Source organism: Scyliorhinus canicula, chromosome 4 (assembly GCF_902713615.1).
Source record: "Scyliorhinus canicula chromosome 4, sScyCan1.1, whole genome shotgun sequence".
Taxonomy (NCBI): Eukaryota; Metazoa; Chordata; class Chondrichthyes; order Carcharhiniformes; family Scyliorhinidae; genus Scyliorhinus; species Scyliorhinus canicula.
The window spans coordinates 78,176,311-78,197,339 of record NC_052149.1 but is presented as its reverse complement, the minus strand read 5'-3'; the positions used below and the strand labels follow the sequence as shown (position 1 = coordinate 78,197,339).

The following is a 21,029-nucleotide window of genomic DNA, read 5'->3' as shown; positions in this document are numbered from 1 at the left end:
CAATGTTTTTGATGCAGTTCAGCACCATCTGGTGTTATCAAGGAAAGGAATTGCTTTGATCTGAGATGGGGGCGAAAAGGGAGGGTGTCTTTTGGGAGCAAAAAAATTCATTCTTCAGTTCAAGACAAAAGACAGAGTCTGTATTTCACAGTCGCTGGTATTTTGTTTTGGCAAAGGGACCCGCTTAATAATCTCCAAATTTTATTAAAAAGATACACTACTAATGTTTCCATTGCAATTCCCCAATGTGAAATTATTGTTCTGGACTGCATTATTGGCAGTTATGATTGTAGAGAGATTTCATTAGTCATTAGGTAAAACAATAATAAAAGGAAGAAAAGAGAAAGCACAAACAGCGTATAATTAGAATAGTTCCACAAATGGCTAAGGCATTAGAGTAGAGCTAGTATTTCTGGGTTATGTGGTTGTGACCTCCTCATGATAATTCTGGCATATGGAAAGATCAAAATTATTTTTCACCTCTAAGACCCTCATTTAAAGTTTTTAGAGGCAACATATCTTTCATCACAGCTTGCATTTCAGTAGAAACCCTGCTGGAGTACAGAGGTGTTAGCAACAGGACTGCTTCATCCTCTACCAACTAACCTCGAGGGTCCTTATGGCCAGTAAGTAAAGGTATCTCTGTCCTGTACAGAGATGATGTGGAGATGCCGGCTTTGGACTGGGGTGAGCACAGTAAGAAGTCTTACAACACCAGGGTAAAGTCCACCAGGTTTGTTTCGAATCACTAGCTTTCAGAGCACAGCTCCGAATTCACCTGAGGAAGGAGCAGTGCTCTGAAAGCTAGTGATTCGAAACAAACCTGTTGGATTTTAACTTGTAAGACTTCTTACTGTGCAGAGATGTTATGATTGTTATTGGAATGAAGGTGAGAATTTAATTTACTTGTTGTACATCCTATATGTATCTCTGAGAATAATTATGATTTTTGGTACAAGTGTAAAATCTTCTCTTTTTTCCTCACCTCAAATTGAACTTTGCTGATATCCCACCTCCACCACAATCATTGTTGTCAACCCATCCCCTCATCAACTTTGATCCCAGCCTTTGCCTGCTCCCAATTGTCGACAACGGCACTTCCGCCCCCTACCCCCTCGATAATCACGACCTACCCTCCCAACCTGATCACTTTTCTTTTCAACTCTTTGGCTGGTTTGGATTTCCTAAAAATAGCACAAAGTGGGTATTCGTTCCACTCTGCGCTAACCTTTAATATGCTCCTGTTACTGCCACCTGTATTTTAACACAGTTGTTAATCCAATAAAATAGCACAGGCATGGATTGAACAAGAATGTGATCATCAAATATTTGTGCACAAAGAAATTTAAATACCATATAATAGATAATTATCAGTAATTCCTCTCTCAGCATGAACCATATGTACACCACTTGCTGTATTTACACAATGTTGTGCTCCAAAAGGGTTCCAATAATCTACTTTTGTGGTGTGGAATCCAGTAGCAAATTAGAACCAGTTTAGTTTGATGTCTGGATCCTTGAACAGGTCCATAGACTGTATTCCCAAATTGTACCTGTTAGAATAAATATGGTTGTTGTCTTTTCTAACTCTTTCTGTCCTGCCATGCACCCAGGATGACTAAGTTCTTGTCTTTAGGGCCATGGAACTTCAATGTGAATGCTTCCTCAGTCACGTATATGTCATTTGACCACTCAGTGACAATCAGCTGAAGAAAAACAATCACAATTTATGAACAAGCACAATACATGTTTTGTATTGTGCTAAATATTTCTTTATTACTCCAAGAACAGTACGACATATATAAGGAATGTAGAGCATTCGGAGGTAATTTGCCAGGACGGTACTAGGGATGAGTGATGTCTATTATGTGGAAAAACTAAAGAAGCTAGAATTGTTTTTCTTAGGACAATGAAGGTTATGGGGAGATTTAATAGAAGTGTTCAAAATTATGAAGGGTTTTGAAAGAGTTGATGGGGAGAAATTTCCCACTGGCAGGAGGACTGGAGAATGCATAGAACAGTACAGCACAGTACAAGCCCTTCGGCCCACAATGTTGTGCCGACCATTTATCCTAATCTAAAATCAACCTAACCTGCAGCCCTTCAATTTACTGCTGTCCATGTGCTTGTCCAAGAGTCACTTAAATGTCCCTAATGACTCGGACTCCACCACCTCTGCTGGCAGTGCATTCCACGCACTCACCACTCTCTGTGTAAAGAACCTACCTCTGACATCTCCCCTATACCTTCCTCCAATCACCTTAAAACTATGCCCCCTCGTGACAGCCTTTCCGCCCTGGGGAAAAGTCTCTGGCTATCCACTCTATCCATGCCTCTCATCACCTTGTACACCTCTATCAAGTCACCTCTCTTCCTTCTTCGCTCCAGTGAGAAAAACCCAAGCTCCCTCAATCTTTCTTCATAAGACATGCCCTGCATTCCAGGCAGCATCCTGGTAAATATCCTCTGTACCCCCTCCAAAGCATTCACATCCTTCCTATAATGAGGCGATCAGAACTGGACACAATATTCCAAGTGTGGTCTAACTGGGGTTTTATAAAGCTGCAGCAAAACCTCACGGCTCTTAAAACTCAATCCCCCTGTTAATGAAAGCCAACACACCATACGCCTTCTTAACAACTCTATTTACCTGGGTGGCAATTTTGAGGGATCTATGTACGTGGACCCCAAGATCCCTCTGTTCCTCCACATTTCGAAGAAACTTGCCTTTAACTCTGTATTCAGCATTTAAATTCAACCTTCCAAAATGAATCACTTCATATTTATCTAGGTTGAACTCCATCTGTCACTTCTCAGCCCAGCTCTGCATCCTGTCAATGTCCTGTTGTAACCTGCACCAGCCCTCAACACATCTACAATTCCCCCAACCTTCGTGTCATCGGCAAACATACTAACCCACCCTTCCACTTCCTCATCCAAGCCATTTATAAAAACCACAAAGAGCAGAGGTCCCAGAACAGATCCCTGCGGAACACCACTGGTCATCGACCTACATGCGGAATACTTTCCATTCACTATCACTCGCTGTCTTCTTTCGGCCAGCCTATTCTGTATCCGGACAGCCAAATTTCCCAGTATCCCATGCCCCCTAACTTTCTGAATGAGCCTACCATAGGGAACCTTATCAAATGCCTTACTGAAATCCATATACACCACATCCACTGCCCAACCTTCATCAATGTGTCACGTCACATCCTCAAAGAATTCAATGAGGCTTGTGAGGCATGACCTGGCCCTCACAAAGCCATGCTGACTATCATTAATCAAACTATGTTTTTCTAAATAATCATAAATCCTATTTCTCAGAATCCTTTCCAATATTTTGCTTACCACAGATGTAAGACTGATGGGTCTGTAATTCCCAGGGATTTTCCTATTCCCTTTCTTGAACAGGGGAACAACATTCACCTCCCTCCAATCATCCGGGAGTACTCCAGTGGAGGGTGAGGACGCAAAGATCATCGTTAACGGTGCAGCAATCTCTTCCCTCACTTCCCGTAGTAACCTTGGGTATATCACGTCAGGCCCAGGGGACTTATCTTTCTTGATGCTTTACAAAACTTCCAGCACATCCTCCTTCTTAATATCAACCTGTTCGAGTCTATTAACCTGGTTCACACTGTTCTCATGAGCAACAAGGTCCCACTCGCTAGTGAATACTGAAGCAAAATATTCATTTAGGGTCTCCCCCATCTCCTCAGACTCTCGGCACAAGTTCCCTCCACCATCCCTGATTGGCCCTACTCTCACTCTGATCATCCTCTTATTTCTCACATAAATGTAGAATGCCTTGGGGTTTTCTCTAATCCTTCCCGCCAGGGCTTTTTCATGCGCCTTTCTAGCTCTCCTCAGTCCATTTTTGAGTTCCTTCCTGGCTACCTTGTAACCCTCTAGAGCCGTGCTAGATCCTTGCTTCCTCAACCTTACGTAAGCTTCATTCTTCTTCTTGACTAGAAGCTCCACTTCTCTTGTCATCCAAGGCTCCTTCACCTTACCATTCCTTCCTCATCTCAGTGGGACAAAACTATCCAGCACTCGCAGCAAGTGCTCCTTAAACAACCCCCACATTACTGTTGTGCATTTCCCCAAGAACAATTGCTCCTCAGCTCCTGTCTAATAGCAGTATAATTTCCCCTCCCCCAATTAAATACATTCCCATACTATCTGTTCCTATCCCTCACCATGACTATGGTAAAGGTCAAGGAGTTGTGGTCACTGTCACCGAAATGCTCTCCCACCGAGACATCTGACACCTGGCCTGGTTCATTGCCGAGCGCCAAGTCCAATATGGCCTCACCCCTAGTTGGCCTACCTACATATTGAGTCAGGAAACCCTTTCTGCACACACCTGACAAAATTTGCACCATCCAAACCATTTGCAGTAAGGAGGTTCCAGTCAATATTAGGGAAGTTGAAGTCACCCATGACAACAACTCTGTTACTTCTGCACCTTTCCAAGATCTGCCACCCAATCTGTTCCTCTATCTCTTTGCTGCTATTGGGGGTTCTGCAGAAAACTCCAAATAAAGTGACTGCTCCTTTCTTGTTTCTGACTTCCACCCATACTGACTCAGTAGACAAACCATCCTCAACTACCTCCTTTTCTGTAGCTGTGATGCACTCCCTATCCCACCCAGGATATTGGTGTTCCTTCAGTTTAGGTGCAATCCGTCCTTCATGTACAGGCCGCACCTTCCTCAGAAGATATCCCAATGATCCACATATCTGAAGCCTTCCTTCCTGCACCAGCCCTGTATCCACGTGTTCAGCTGCACTCGCTCTCTGTTCCTTGCCTCACTTGCATGTGGCACCGCCAGCAATCCTGAGATCACTACTCTGCTTGTCCTGCTCTTTAGCTTTCAACCTAACACCCTAAAATCACTTTTTAGATCCTCATTCCTTTTCCTAGCTATGTCGTTGGTGCCTATGTGCACCACGACTTCTGGTTGCTTACCCTCCCCCTTAAGAATCCTGTAGACTCGATCCGAGACATCCCTGGCCGTGGCACCCGGGAGGCAACATACCTTCCGGGAGTCTCGTTCGCGATTACAGAATCTCCTATCCAATCCCCTAACCGTTGAGTCTCCTATCACTTTTGCTTTTCTATTCTCCCCGTTCCATTCTGAGCCACAGAGCCAGCCTCAGTGCCAGAGACCTGGCAGCTAGGGCCTTCCCCCGTAAATCAGCCCCACCCCCAACAGCATCCAAAACGGTATACTTGTTTTGAAGGGGAATGACCACGAGGAATCCTTACACTGTCTGCCCATTCCTTTTCCTTCCCCTGACTGTAACCCAGCCACTCTTGCCCTGCACCTTGGGTGTGGCTACCTCCCTGTAACTCTTCTCTACCACCCCCTCTGCCTCCCAGATGATCCAAAGTTCATCCAGCTCCAGCTCCAGTAACACGGTCTCGGAGGAGCTGGAGTTGGGTGCACTTCCCGCAAGTGTAGTCAGTGGGGACACCGGTGGTGTCCCTCACCACCCACATCCTACAGGAGGAACATGTTACTGCCCTAGCCTCCATCCCCGCTGATATGAATTGCCAAAGGGATTTAAAGGGGGAAAAAAAAAGAAAAGATTAAACACCCGTTCGGCCCTTAATAATATACACTGCTACTACTCTCCCAAGTGAACCTTCTAAATTTGGTGATTCTGCTAAATGATACAAAGATAGCTTGCTGCTCCCAAAAAGCAAAACAAACACAAAATTTAAAAAATTTAAAACTTTTTTAAAAAATGCAGATTTAAGATAATTGGTAAATTAATCATGGGAGGGACGAGGAGAATTGCTTTTATGCAGTTATTGTGATCAAAAGGGTGATGGAAGCAGCTTCAATAGTAGCTTTCAAAAGGGAATTGGATGAATACTTGAAAGGGACAAAATCAAGGCGAAAGAGAGTGAACAGCAGTGTGGCACTAATTGAATAGCTCTTCCAAAGATCCAGTAAAAGCCTGGCAGGTTGAATGTCCTCCTTCAATGCTATAAGATTCTGTGATTTCCCCTAATATTTAACTGTGTTTTATTTCCCACAACATTCACTTTAACATATCTCCACATTGCCATCAAAATAATTGGCAGTAAAAGACCGCCTTGATTTAGACTAGAATCTAATAAATCCAATAGGAATTTGGGAGAAATTCCTTTACTGAAAAAGTGGTGAGGACGTGTAACTTGCTACCATGTGGCGTAGTTGTGATGAATAGCATAGATGCATTTAACAAAATCTATATATATATATATATATATACATGAAGGAGAATAAAGGAGTTGCGGTTATGTTGATAGGATTAGATAAGGTAATCTGGGAGGAACCTTGTGGAGCGTAAGCACTGGCATAGACCTATTGGACGAACAATCTGTTTCTGTGCTGTTAATACAATGTAATATGTAAATTTCTAATCATGCAGCCTGTGTAAAGAGCATATGACTTTTATAGCTCTAGTGGCTGTCATGTGTAATTCATATCGGGTTATATAGGCTTACAGTGAATGCTTCCTTAAAACAATAAAAGCCAATAGGAACAACATGAGGACTTTGAACACAGTCTTTGCAGAAGATTGTTGTAATTTGGAATAATAGTGAATAATACAAAACAGCTGTACGTCTGGTTTCTTTGAAGAACGACTCATTCTTGCTGAGGGTGTTATGACTAACTACTTTTTTTCAAAGCTCAATAATTTATTTTGCCTGACATTAACCTATACCATTAGTAGTTTTCAGCATGTCGTGAGATAAAGTAAAAGCATATAGTTTGTCCCGCTCTTGAGAAGATCAAAAGTTGAAGTTATAAGCTGAAGGCAAGCCTTTCAAAGTAATTTATCATACCAATAAGCAACTGGTTGCATAATCATGCTATTTTCTGTCTATCATCCGGAGTGGAAGTGTTTGCTTTATCCATCTAATCTGAACACCCCCGCCACCCACAACAACCCCGACTACTCCCTGTCCCCACATGCACTTTTCTAACATTCTGGCAGGATGATTTCACAGATGTGGACAACTGTATTTGCACCTCATCCAAATGGTAATTCTTCATGTTTTAGTTTAGGCTTTTAAACATAAGCAGACTATTTCAATGTATCATACTTCACCGCCAGTTCTGTTCTCAGTCATATTCACACATGCCCAATTTCCAGTGGGTGTTACTCAATAATGGTCAGGAGTCGGAACTCAAGTTGATTTTTGTTTGCTTTTGGATGTCGTTGTCCACATAGCTTCAACTGAAATGTGTGCCCCTATCACACAGCTTCATTTGGCTAACAGCTCAGATCATCATTTATCTTGGACTGTGTGGCTGAACACCAGAGTAGATAGTACACCTTGCCACTGAGCCACCAGAGGAAATCCTGAAATGTTCTCTTTCTGATTAGATTTCTGTGAGGGGGCTTTGTTTTGTATCTTGATTGACAAACGCTTTGGGTGGAATTTTCCCAATATCTGGCAGAGTATCAGGTTCAGATTGAAAACAGGCATGTATCTCTCCTGATGCACAGCCCAATTTTCACTCCAGCTTTTCTGGTACTCAGTGGTTTGTGCATCATTCTGGCGGGACAGAGCCTGTTATAGCCAGCAAGGCCGGCTCCACAGAGATCGGAGCACCATCTGCACTAAAAATACCCACCCCCATAACACAAGTATTGGGGCACTCCTACCGCCCCCCCCCCCGCCCTCCGCCGCAACCACACAAACATCAGACACTGCCCCCCCCCCCCCCCCGCTCCATCATGCAAGTATCAGGACACTCCCCCACCACACAAGTATCAGGGCAACCCCCTCAAAGACAATTCCCCTCTCACCTCATAGGTATTGGGGCATGCCAGTATAGCCCCCCACCACACATAGGGGGGAATTACCCCCAATAGAGCTCCCTAGAGCCATGGGTAGCACTGACAAGTGACAGTGCCAGGGGGCCATGTCCCTCACTACCCAGAGGTTATATTTACCTGTGTGCTTCCAGTGTGGCCATAGAGCAGTAGTGATTTGTGCTGGCGTGACATCACACTGGTTGGGGAGGGCGATACAGTGAGGGTGGAAGTAGCGTCATCAAGCCTTATAATTACATTCAAATTTATTATAAAATATGCTAATAATATGCTCGATCCCTTCCTGGGTTTGAACCTGTTTGTGTCATCGAAGGCGGGCGGGGAAGATCACTATCCGAAATACCGCTGGCCCAAATCTTGTATGGGGCCTCGTGCGATTTAGTGGCCATTACAAGATCTGCACCTGCGGCTAATATGACAACCTAGTCATTAATAGGCACAGTGCTGTCTTCCAGCAGGTTATTCTGCAATAGGCACCTTGAAAAAATGAATATAAGTCACTATTGCCTCACTGCAGCCAACTTCTTTTTCTCTTTTCCACTCAGAACTTATCAGTTAGTCCAGACCAGTGAAAATGAAATTACCATTGATTCACGCATTCACTTCTATGCATGTGTGTTGTAATTGGAAACTCTTTCAGTCACATCTCACTTGAGTGTTATAACTTTTGTTCTCGTATCTTTTTGCGAGATCACGGGCTGGATTCTCCGCACCCTGACGCCAAAATCGCGTACAGCGACGGGCCGGAGAATACGTTTTTCCGCACGAAATCGGGACTGGCGCCGGTTCCGCTATTCTCCGTCATGACGAATTCCCGACGCCGTATTTCTAGTGTGGTTCTGCCATTCAGGAAACTCGCGAGGCGGCTGCGGACTCAGTTTGTGGCCGCCACAGTCGGGGAAGGGACGATCGGAGGGCATGGGGGGCCTCATTCGGGACTGGGGGCTATGTGTGCACGCGATCTGGGTTGGGCGAGCGCCTGATCGGGGGCACTATTTTGGTGGTCCAGGTCCGCGGGCTGAGTCCGACATGGAGCACGGCACGGCCACTGGAGGCCGCAGCCTTGCGCATGCGCGGCCTTTGACCCAGAAGTGCGGGGGGGGGGCATGTTGGCAGCTGGAGCTGCGAGCCCAACGACAGCTGCCTGCTCGCCCCCTGCAAGACGGTGAATCTGTGACCTTTTGACGCCAGTTTTCTTGGCGTGAAAGACCACAATTTTCACGACAGCGTGGGGACATAGTCCCTGAAACAGAGAATCCAGCCCCAGGGGCTGTTTAGCTCACAGGGCTAAATCGCTGGTTTTGAAAGCAGACCAAGGTAAGCCAGCAGCACGGTTCAATTCCTGTAACAGCCTCCCCGAACAGGCGCCGGAATGTGGCGACTAGGGGCTTTTAACAGTAACTTCATTTGAAGCCTACTCGTGACAATAAGCGATTTTCATTTTTCATTTCAGATGTCTCGGGAAAGAGACTAAGGCAGCAAAAGAGTGGTTATTCCTGCGAAACAGGGTATAGAGATTATGTTAAGGATAAAGAGTAGAATTGAAATAAGACTTTGATATGGAGTGAAAATATTGCATGACGACTTAAACAATATTCATGCAAAAAAGTTATTAAAATTCAGGATATACACAGCTAGTGAAATTATTCAAAATGCTATTACGATTTGAATTCACACCCGATGCATGTGGTGTCATAACCCAAAAAGGTCGGGAAACATATTTCAATTAATTAACATATCGTTGAAGGGCTTCTCCGTCATATTGTCCTCTCAGATTAGGAATTCCTGCTCTTGGCATGACGTCATGTCAGCAAGGTTTACAACTGCTTTTCTAAAACGTGAACCAGGTGAAAAGAAATCACCAGGGGTGCACTACTAAGAATTGGTCCCAGGGGGCTAAAAGCACAGGAAATCTAGCACTTACACCAGATTTCAGAAGACCATAGACGGGATTCTCCAATAATGGGATGATGTCTCCATGCCCGTGAAAAAATGCGCGCTTATCACTCTGGATTTATCTGGACTAAGTCCAGGGTGATTCTGCAATTTGCAGGGGGCTAGCCGGGCCCTGGAATGCTCCTTGCACCTCCGGCGGTTGCTATGGGGCCCTGCACCTTGGGTCGGGGGTCCGTGCATGCGCACGGCGGCGACTTGGCCGACCCACACCAAGAAGATAGGCCCCCCCGAGATCGCATGCGGATTGGTGGCCCCCGATCAATAGCCTGGCCATCCTGGTGCCCCCCCCCCCCTCCCCCCGGTGAATGATTCCACCGCCCCCCACCAGGTCGGCTGCAGAAGCAGCCGCCACGCAGAGTGTCTACCGGGTGGAACCATGAGAGAACCACGCCAGCAGGAACTTGGCCAGCTGCACCTGGAGAAACGCTGCGGGGGCCTCTTTCAATGGCCCCGAGCGGTGCCGCATCGACAGCACGCGTCTGATTGGCGGTGATTCTCCGGGGATCGGATAATCGTGGGTGTGGCGTCGGACCCGATTGCGGGTATGACACCCATTCTCCGCCCCTGTGCCGAGTGCGATTTTGGCGAGGAGGCTTGGAGAATTGGTAAATGTACAGTTTTTAAGGATATGATTTAAAAATTGTGGGTGACAAATGTGAAAACTAAGTCAGCAGAAGAAAGTGTGGTAAGAAGAAGCCGAGGTGACTGACTAGTCACGTTCAAAGACAAGCAAGATGGAAACAGAAATGTTTCTGTAAATCAAAGACATCTAAAACTTAACTAAACAAAGCTAAGTAATAGCAACTGCTGAAGAAAACAAAAGCTGATATTAGATTGGCAAAAGGATGACAGAAAAGAGGATTGTGGGCAATTCTGGTAGTAATGGGAAAAGCTTTTACAGGACCTGAAGAGTCAAGAGATCTATCAAAGACTGTATTGAGCCAATGAAAGATATTCAAGGGCATGTTACAAAGGACTCAGGTAATGAGTATTTTGCATCAATCATCCTTCACTCATCAAGATAATGCACAAATGTTGGATTTTAATGATTATATTAATTAAACTACTAATATTACGAAATATTAACATACTGCTATAGACAGAATTAAGAATCTGAAAATGGATAGAACAGTGACCATAATATGATAGAATTCTTTATCAAGGTAGATAGTGAGGTAGTTGATTCTGAGACCAGGGGCGCAATCATCCGGCCTCGCTGCGCTGGAAAAGCATCTCGCCGTGGCACAGTGTGGCCGTTGAAAGCCGGGAGACCCCACTCCCGAGATCTACCCGGCTCGCAACGCTTTGTGAGATTCAACACAATCTTGAAAGACGTTGCAAGGGGAATCCACTCACAATGGCAGGATCAGTTTTGGCAAATCTAAATATTAGAGTGAGGCATTAAGCTTTACTCTAATGTGCAGATTCCCAAGGTACCTGAGGCTTTGGGATTCAATCCCTTCCCCTAGGGAACCTCAGACAGGCACCGTTTGGTACTGGTCCCCACAAACGGTGATCAAACGGAACGTCACTTGTGGGGGTCCCCAAGGGGATCGGAGGCCCCCAGCTACATGCCATTTGAGCAGGTTGGTGCCCTGGCACTGCTGGTGCCACCTGGGCACCCTGGTAGTGCCAGTCTGGCTGTACCCAGGTGCCACTGCCAGCAGGCCGGGGCACTGCCAGGCTGGCACTACCAAGGTGCCAAGCTGGCATTTTCTGCGCGCATGCGATAGGGCTGAGGTTCCCGGTGTGGGTGTTGGGGAATGCACGAGGGGCCGGGGGACCCTCCCATATTACGTTTGGATTGGGGGAGGTCGAGTTATTTTTGTGGGCTCTCGCTACAATAGGGAGTTCTGGTGAGCCTGAATAGCCATGTGTTTCTCGGCACTGAGAGTGCTGGGAAAAACATGGCTAAACACGCTCGCTCAAGAACTTTGTTCCCTTTTGGGAAAATGGCACCCCAGGATCCTGATTCTCAATAAAGGTAACTACGATGGAATGAGGCATGAGTTAGCTATAATGGAAGGACAGTGGACAGACAATGGCAGGCATTCAAGGAACGAATAGGTAAACTCCAAAAATTGCTTATTCCTATTTGGCCCATGAGTCGAAAGGGAACTGTGGCCAAATGGTGGCTTACAAGAGGAATTAACGATAGTAATAGATTCGAGGAAGAAGCATACAAATTCACTGGAGAAAGCAAGAGACCTGAGGATTGGGAGTAGTTTAAAGTTCAGCAAAGGCGAACCAAGGGATTGATTAAGAAAATACAATATGAAAGTAAGCCAGTGGGGAACATTAGGTATGTAAAGAGGAAAAGATTGACAAAAACGAATGTAGGCCCCTTACAGTCAGAAACTGGGGAATTCATAATGGGGAACAAATAAAGGCTGAGGAACAAATTTGTACTTTGCTTCTGTCTTCACAAAAGAAGTCATGAATAATGTACCGGAGGTTCTGAGAAACACAAGTTTTAGTGAGGAGCTGAAGGAAATCATTATTAATAGAGAAATGGTTTTGGGGAAATTAATGGGATCAAAGGCGGATAGATACCCAGGGCCAGATCATCTTCATTTCACAGTACTTAAGGAAGTGGCCCTAAAAATAATTTTCCAAAATTCTTTGGACTCTGGAATGGTTCCTACAGAATGGAAGTTAGCTAATATAAGCCCGTTATTCAAAAAGGGAGGTGGAGGGAAAACAGGGGACTATGGACCAGTGAACCTAACATTGGTAGTAGGGAAATTGCTGGAGTCCATTACCAAGAATTTCATAGCTCAGCATTTACGAAAGGGAAATCATGCTTGACAAATTTACTGGAATTCTTTGAAGATGTAACTAGTAGAATTGACCAGGGAGAATTGATGGATGAGGTTTATTTAGACTTTCAGAAGGCTTTGGACAAGGTCTCACATAGCAGATTATTCTGTAAAGTTAAAGAGCATGGCATTGCAGGTAGTGTCCTGGCGTCAGAGCGGCGTGGCGGGAATTTTCGGCGTCAATGGCGATTGTCCGACCTGACGCGGGCTCGGAGAATCCCGGTCACTATATCCAGTTATGGTGGTCTTATAATGGTCAATATTGGGATTTTGGAAAAGACTGCCTAGGAGGGCTACGAGACTAATTCCTATTTGAAGGCTAAGTTGAGAGAGTTTTGGTCCCTTCACTCTGAGGAACATTGATCAGAAGTGATCAGATACAGGTTTATAAGATGGACAAGGGAATAGATTGTGTATTCCAGTCAACAGTTTGTTCCAATTATTGTAAGTAGTTTAGGGAGGAACAGGGATCATAATTTATGCTGTATAAGGCCAGATCAAGGTTAGATATCAAGAGGTGCTAGTTCCCTCGAGAATATATGCAGGTTCGGTGGGGTTACTGGGATAGGGCTGGGGAATGGACCTGGGTAGCATGCTCTTTCAGAGAGTCAGAGAAGACTTAATGGGCTGAATGGCCTCCTTCTGCACTGTCGGGATTCTATGGTTCTAATAGTGAACATCTGAAACAGGCTGCTGACTTGTTCAGTGGTGGTTGAGTCATTGAATTATTTAAAGCAAGAGATTGGCCACTTTCTGTGTTTGGGAAGTGATGGCCTCTTACAGCACTGCACAGAATTCAGGACACCTAGAGCAATTTCCTGGACTAATTTTGATTGTCTAGATTGGCCAAAAAGGAATTTCCCAATTTCCTTTCCTCAAATTTTTTTTAAATCTCTTCCTGGAAATCAAAAGGCTTTGGGTGGGGCAGAGTGAATTTATGGTGAGGCACATGTTTCACAATTATGGAGGACAGTCTGGATTGGCCAGAGAATCCTATTAGATTGGCAAATGTTATGCTGCTTGTCAAGAAAGGAGGGAGAGAGAAAACAGTGAACTGCAGGCCTAACATCAGTTCTTGAGAAAATGCTGGAATCTATTTTTTTTTAAATAAAATTGGGTAATTTTGTACCCAATTATTTTTTCCAATTAAGGGGCAATTTAGTGTGGCCAATCCACCTATGTGTTTATCCTCCCAGTGCTGGAGCCTCAGCCATTTACAATCTATATTAATGACTTAGATGAAGAGGCAAAGAGCAATGTATCCAAGTTTTCTGCTTGTACAAAGCTAGATGGAAAGGTGATACAAAGCTAGGTGGAAATGTGATACAAAGCTAGGTGGAAAGGTAAGCTGTGGGGTGAGATATAGACAGGTTCAGTGAGTGTGCAACAAGATGGCAGATCATAGAATCTACAGTGCAGAAGAAGGCCATTTAGCCAATTGAGTCTGCACTGACCTTTTGAAAGACCACCCTATATAGACCAAGCTCCGCCCTATCCCTGTAACCCCATCTAACCTTTGGACACTTAGATTGGCCATGCTAAATTGCCCCTATCTTACCTGCACACCTTTGGACTGTGGGAGCACCCAGAGGAAACTCACGCAAACATGGAGAGAATGTGCAAACTCAGTCCCCGAGGTCGGATTCGAACACGGATCCCTGCCGCTATGAGGCAGCAGTGCTAACCACTGTGCCACCATGCCACCCCATGGAGTATAATAAAGTGTGAAATTACTCACTTTGGTTGTAAGAATAAAAAAGCAGAATATTTTTAAAATGTGATAAATTTCTCAGTGTTGATATCCAAAGAGAATTGGTTGTGCTCATACAATGAATGAGGAAAGTTAGCATGCCTGTGCAAACAAGCAATTAGTAATGCAAATGGAATGTTGGCCTTCATTGCAAGGGGGTTGGAGTACAAGAATAAAGAAATCAAGCTACCATTCTACTCCTGCTCCTATTTCTTGTGTTCTTGTGAGGATTTTTTCCTGATCATTATTTGTACAGCCAAAGCCACACTTCCTAGGAGCTGAAATACTGCCATATATGAAAAATAATTTGAGATGGTGTGCCATGGGCAAAGAGCCCTTTTGCAACGATTGGTGTTGGATTTTAACTGCATCTTATGAAGTTTCATAATATCAAGGCTCAGAACCAGTTCACAAAGAGTTAAATCAAACAAAACAGTCAGAAGAGATCCTTTGGAAATTTCCTTGCAGAACTTGGGATAAAGCATAGGAATGGGTTGGCTCCTTAGTGAATCAACAGAATATTTTTAATTACATAATTGTGTGTTTCTTCACGGGACTGCATTCTACAGATGCCTCATGATTAGATTGATCTGATGCACAAAATGGGTGATCTTGATACTTGTTCAAATACTTTGAAATTCAACATGTAACACACGGAAGACTTATTTGAACAATGACAGCAATCTGTGCAACCTACAAGTACAAAGGCATGACAATGTTATCCTTTCTGTCTCATTGACACTTGGTCAGGGCCATGTTCATTCTTGGATATTGGCATCGCCGGCAGGGCCAGCATTCATTGCCCATCACCAACTGTTTTTAAATGGATAGTGGATAGTGGCGGGCCACCTTCTTGAACCATTCTGATGAAGTTACTCCTGCAATGTCATTGTGTATAGGTCTCCTGTTTTAAGTCCAATCTGATGAATTGGGCTGCCCTGGGTGGTTCATGTGCTTAGCCTGCGCCACATAGATGCAGCGAAGGAACAAGTTCCACCAGAAACTTAATTTTATTTTAACATTCATATGGAGCCGGAAGGTGTCCTTGGGAGTGCTCTTGGCTTCACAGGACTTCTTCAGACAGCTGTACTCAGCGCCTGAACACTCCTGAAGGTATTCTGAACATGAATTCATGTGCTGTCATGGGTGAACTCCCTGTGTGGAGTTCACCTCAATTATTGAATTTACCATGGTCAATTTACCATGGCCAATCCACCTACCCTGCACATCTTTGGTTTGTGGGGGTGAGTTCCACGCAGACACGGGGAGAATGTGTAAACACCACATGGACAGTGACCGGGGGCCGGGATCAAACCCGTATCTTTGGCGCCGTGAGGCAGCAGTGCTAACCACTGTGACACCCTCTCAACCCGCTAATGTTTATGAAGTTTATAAATACTAAACAAATGCTCCAATTTGTGTGTGATTCATGTTCTGTCATTTATGTCACTTTCTGGGCTGAATTTTCCTGGCCCAGATGGGCTGGAAGATGGGAGGGTTGACAATAAAGTGGGCTGACAACAAAGTGGGAAAAGACATCAGGACTGGACAATATTTCCCGTAGTGGAAATCTCATTGGCACACTAGGCAGGCAATTGAGCCGCTTAATGGCCAAATTAAAGGTCATTTCTTGCCTTCAGCAGTTCCTGGTGAGGGGAGGAGCCCTCCTTAATAGTTGTCCCATGCCTGATGGGCCTCCCCAGTGGGAATGGCTGCTCTTGAGCCCAAGACACTGCCGCCATAACTTTTACGACCCCCTATGGGGACAGAACTTGTACTGCATCCGATTCCCCTCCTACACCTCAGGGTATGAGCTACCCAGGTGACCAGGGGGCAGAGCTTCCTCCCAATTGGAGGACCTCCCCACAGGATATAAACCCGACCTGCAAGGTGACCCTGTGAGGAGTGATTGTTGTATCTAGATGCTTTTCCAAGATGATGCAGCTTCAACAGTGACCACCATTAGAGTGTGGCACCGCTGAGGCTACAAATATGTCCTCTAACTTTTCTTCATATAGCTGGATAATGACTACTAGAAACTATAGAAATTTATTCAAGAAGTGCAGCTGCCTGAATGCTGCTGATACTAATACAGGCAAACTGCTCGATACAAATGCATCTCATATTTTCATATCTCTTGGAAAAATGGTCAAATCCAAACTGAAACCTCTCGGAGGCTTAGACCTTCAAGTGAAGATGTTTAGTACAAAGTACTACAATGTTCAAATTAATACATTAAATCACGATATGTGATTTTTTTTATCTTTGAAAATGTTAACATTTTCTTAAAACTTTTCTCTTGAGAACAAAAAATGATGTTGAACAAAATGTTCGGATGAGGTTTGACAAATCTGCAGTATAATGCCATCAAATGGTCCGATGCTGCAACTACATGCATCCTAAATCCAATAAGGGAATTGCACAAATGGCCAAATGTTCTCAATCATATTGCAGTACCAGCTTATCTGAAGAAGGATGTTCTTGCCATGGAGGGAGTGCAGCGAAGGTTTACCAGGCTGATTCCTGGGATGGCGTGACTGTCATATGAGGAGAGACTAACTCGGTTAGGATTATATTCATTGGCGTTTCGAAAAGTGAGAAGGGATCTCATAGAAACTTTTAAAATTCTAACAGGATTAAACAGGGTAGATTCAGAAAGAATGTTCCCGATGGCGGGGGAGTCCAGAACTAGGGGCCATTGATTGAGGATAAGGGGTAAACTTTTTAGGACTGAGGTGAGAAATTTCCGCACCCAGAGAGTGGTGAACCTGTGGAATTCACAACAACAGAAAGTAGCTGAAACCAAACCGTTGCGTAATTTCAAGAAGGAATTGCATATAGCTCTTGGGGCTAAAGGGATCAAGGGATATTGGGGGGGGGGGGGGGGAATGTGGGATCAGGGTATTGAATTTGAGGATCAGCCATGATCACAATGAATGGTGGAGCAGACTTGAAGGGCCGAATGGCCTACTCCTGCTTCTATTTTCTATGTATGTTTCAATGTATGTTTACAGGCCATAATTTTAATGTTTACATGTAGCTCCGACTTTAGAGTGTTTAAAATTAATACAAGAGCAAAATACTGCGGATGCTGGAAAACTGAAATAAAAACAGAAATTGCTGGAAATACATAGTTGGTCTGGCAGTATCTGAGGTGAGAGAAACCTATGGTGAAAAGTCATCAACTGGAAATATTACACTGTTTCTCTCTCCAAAGATTCTGCTGACTAGTAATTTTATGATTTAAAAAATATTTATCTTAATTTTCAACTGAAGTAACTCGTAGAGAAAAAGTAAGAAACCATAAACAACATACTTCATTTTTGTCACAGTTCACAAGCATAACATGGAAATGAGAAATTAATGGTCATGGAATGTTTTATAAAAATATAACTGGAAAGAAAAACTTACCTGTATACAGCTTTCTATATCTTACAGAAATGTTTCAAAGTATTTTTGTACTACAATTTACTCTAAAGTGGAAAAATTGTTGTCAATTTGCCCACAACACCTTTAAAACGACTGTTGGAGCAAGGAATATTAGGAGAACTTCCTGCTCTCCTTTGTATTCTCCTTTAACTCTTTGAGGAGGCAACAAAGAACTTATACAAAGGAGAACCAGTGGATGTAGCCTATTTAGATTTCCAGAAGGTCTTTGACAAGATGCCGTATAAGAGGCTGTTAAATAAGTTAAGATACCATGGTGTTGAGGGCAAGATACTGGCATGGATAGAGGATTGGCTGACTGACAGAAGGCAGAGAATGGGGATAAAGGGTTCTTTTTCAGGATGGCAGCTGGAGACTAGTGGTGTGCCTCAGGGTTCGGTGCTGGGACTACAACTTTTCACCATATACATTAACGATCTGGAAGAAGGAACTGAGGGCACTGTTGCTACGTTTGCAGATGATACAAAGATATGCAGAGGGACAGGTAGTATTGAGGAAGAGGAGACAGTAGTATTGAGGAAGAGGGGACAGCAGAAGGACTTGGACAGGCTATGAGACTGGACAAAGAAGTGGCAGATGAATGGAGACATAGACTATTTTCTAAATAGGAAAGGCTTAGGAAATCAGAAGCATAAAGGTACTTAGGAGTCCTAGTTCAAGATTCTCTTAAGATTAACGTCGGCAGTTAGGAAGGCAAATGCAATGTTAGCATTCATGTCGCGAGGGGTAGAATAAAGAGCAGGGATGTACTTCTGAGACTGTATACGGCTCTGGTTTGATCCCATTTAGAGTATTGAGAACAGTTTTGAGCCCCATATCTAAGGAAGGATACACTGGCTTTGGAAAGGGTCCAGAGGAAATTCACAAGAATGTTCCCTGGAATGAAGAGCTTGTCATATGAGGAACGGTTGAAGACTCTCGGTCTGTACTCGGAGTTTCGAAAGATGAGGGTGGATCTTATTAAAACTTCAGGATACTGAGAGGTCTAGATAGAGTGGAAGTGGAGAGAATGTCTCCACTAGTAGGAAAAACTAGAACCCAAGGACACAGCCACAAACTGAAGGGTCGATCCTTTAAAACAGAGATGAGGAGGAATTTCTTCAGCCAGAGGGTGGTGAATCTGGGGAACCCTTTGCTACAGAAGGCTGTAGAGGCCAAATCACTGAGTGTCTTTAAGACAGAGATAGGTTCTTGATTAATAAGGGGAGAAGGCATGAGAATGGGGATGAGAAACATATCAGCCACGATTGAATGGTGGAGCAGACTCGGTGGGCTGAATGGCCTAATTCTGCTCCTATGCCTTATGGCATTGACTTCCCTCTACCTAAACCACTGGTTTAGGCAGTGCGGTGAAATCTGAGTCATTAAACGATTTCAAGGAGATAGATATATTTCTGATTTTAAAAAAGTTTCAAGGGGCATGTATGGGTAATAGGTTTGGAGGTCAATTTGAGATTAGGAAGAGATCAGTCATGATCTTATTGAATGGTGGAGCAGGCTCAAAGTACTGAATTGCCTACTTCCGCTCATAATTCCTATGTTGCTATGTCAAAAATTTCACAAAAAGGACAGTAGTTGGCTCTCAATATTGCATTAAAACTTTTCATTCCCTGACTGTACATGCAGGTCTGAAAATTGTTTATATGATTGGCAGGGGTGGCAAGGTAGCACAGTGGTTGGGACTGTTGCTTCACAGGTCCAGGATCCCAGGTTTGAGTCCCAGCTTGGGTTACTGTCTGTGCAGAGTCTGCACATTCTCCTCATGTCTGTGTGGGTTTCCTCTGGGTGTTCCAGTTTTCTCCCACAGTCCAAAGATGTGCAGGTTAGGTGGATTGGCCATGGTGAATTGCACTGAGTGTCCAAAGGGGTCAGGTGGGGTTGCTGGGTTACAATGATGGGGTGGATGTGTGGGCTTAAGTGGGGTGTTCTTTCCTAGGGCCAGTGCCAGACTCGATGAGTCGAATGGCCTCATTCTGCACTCTAAATTCTATGATTCTACGATTTTATGAAATGTAGAACTAAGTTAGCTGAACAATAAAGGAAAATATATGTATTTATTGCATAAGCTAGTTCCTTTTTTGTAATTAGTATATAATAATAAATATGATACTGGCAATACAGAAACCCCTAGGTATTGCGCTGGAAGGTCAAACTGAGGATATCACCCAGAGGTGAAGGCTCTGACAATGGACTGGTGCTTATCAATGAACTATTTCCTCTGTGTAAATGAAGAACATTCATTTTGAAGCATCTTTTGATGAAGTGCTATGTATTAATCATAATAATTTAGCTGGCATTTACAAGCAGAAACGTACCAAGATAGTTCACAAAAGAACATAAATTGAGCCACAAAAGGAGAGATTAAGAAAAGTAATTTAAAAATTGGTCCATTATGGGTTTTGAGAAGATGTCTGGGGAGGAAATTCTAGTCAATAGAATCTAGAAGCAGCAGTGGAGTGTTTTTTTTGGGGGGGGGGGGGGGGGGGGGGGTTAGACCAGAGGCAAAGGAATAGAAAGATTAAATTACTGTAGGATATTTCAGAGATAGGGTGGAATGAGGCTATAGAGGCACTTACGGATTGAGGGAATGAATTTATAATAATTGTGGCAGAGTTTTGGAGATTTTGGAGAATATGAGGGGTGGATTAGAAAAACGTGCTAGAGTAGTGAAGGCTGGAGGTGGCATTAGTGCTTTAGCATTGGAACAACAGAGGTAGACAGCGTGAGGAGCAGTCGTACAGATGTGGAAATTAGCTGATGCGCTGTTTACCACTCAGATCAAGATTGAACAGCACGCTAAGATTGAGCATGGCTTACGATGGTGACTAGAGAGGGACGAAGGCGCTTGCGAGAGAGTGGTTTGTGATGGGGAACCTAGGATGACCGGCTTCGGTCTTCCGACCTGGGTAAAGTTTTGTCTTGATGTCGGACAAGCAGTCTGACACCATTGAAGCAACTAAGGCGTTGGGCATGATCAAAGTGTTTGTGAAATCTGCCTATTGCCATGCAGGCAAGAAAGATTACACGATCTTTGCTCTGTGATGTGATGTGTTGTCTATTCTCAACCAGGGCCAAGCAAGTTTGCTATAATTTGCCACTGAGTTCAGAAAGTCGAAATTGTTACCTTGTTGGAAAATGCGTGATGGGTGAGTATCGGATTCTGTTTAGCCATGCTGATCTCCCATGGTTAAATAAGCTGACAGCACTCACTT

General features: G+C 44.1%; 1 protein-coding gene across 1 annotated transcript in view; it reads left to right on the top strand.

Annotated features, from left to right (window-relative positions):
• The window catches only part of LOC119964697 (phosphodiesterase 4D interacting protein), a 695,800-nt gene that overhangs the window by 132,627 nt on the left and 542,144 nt on the right, over positions 1–21,029 (top strand). The window lies entirely within an intron of this gene.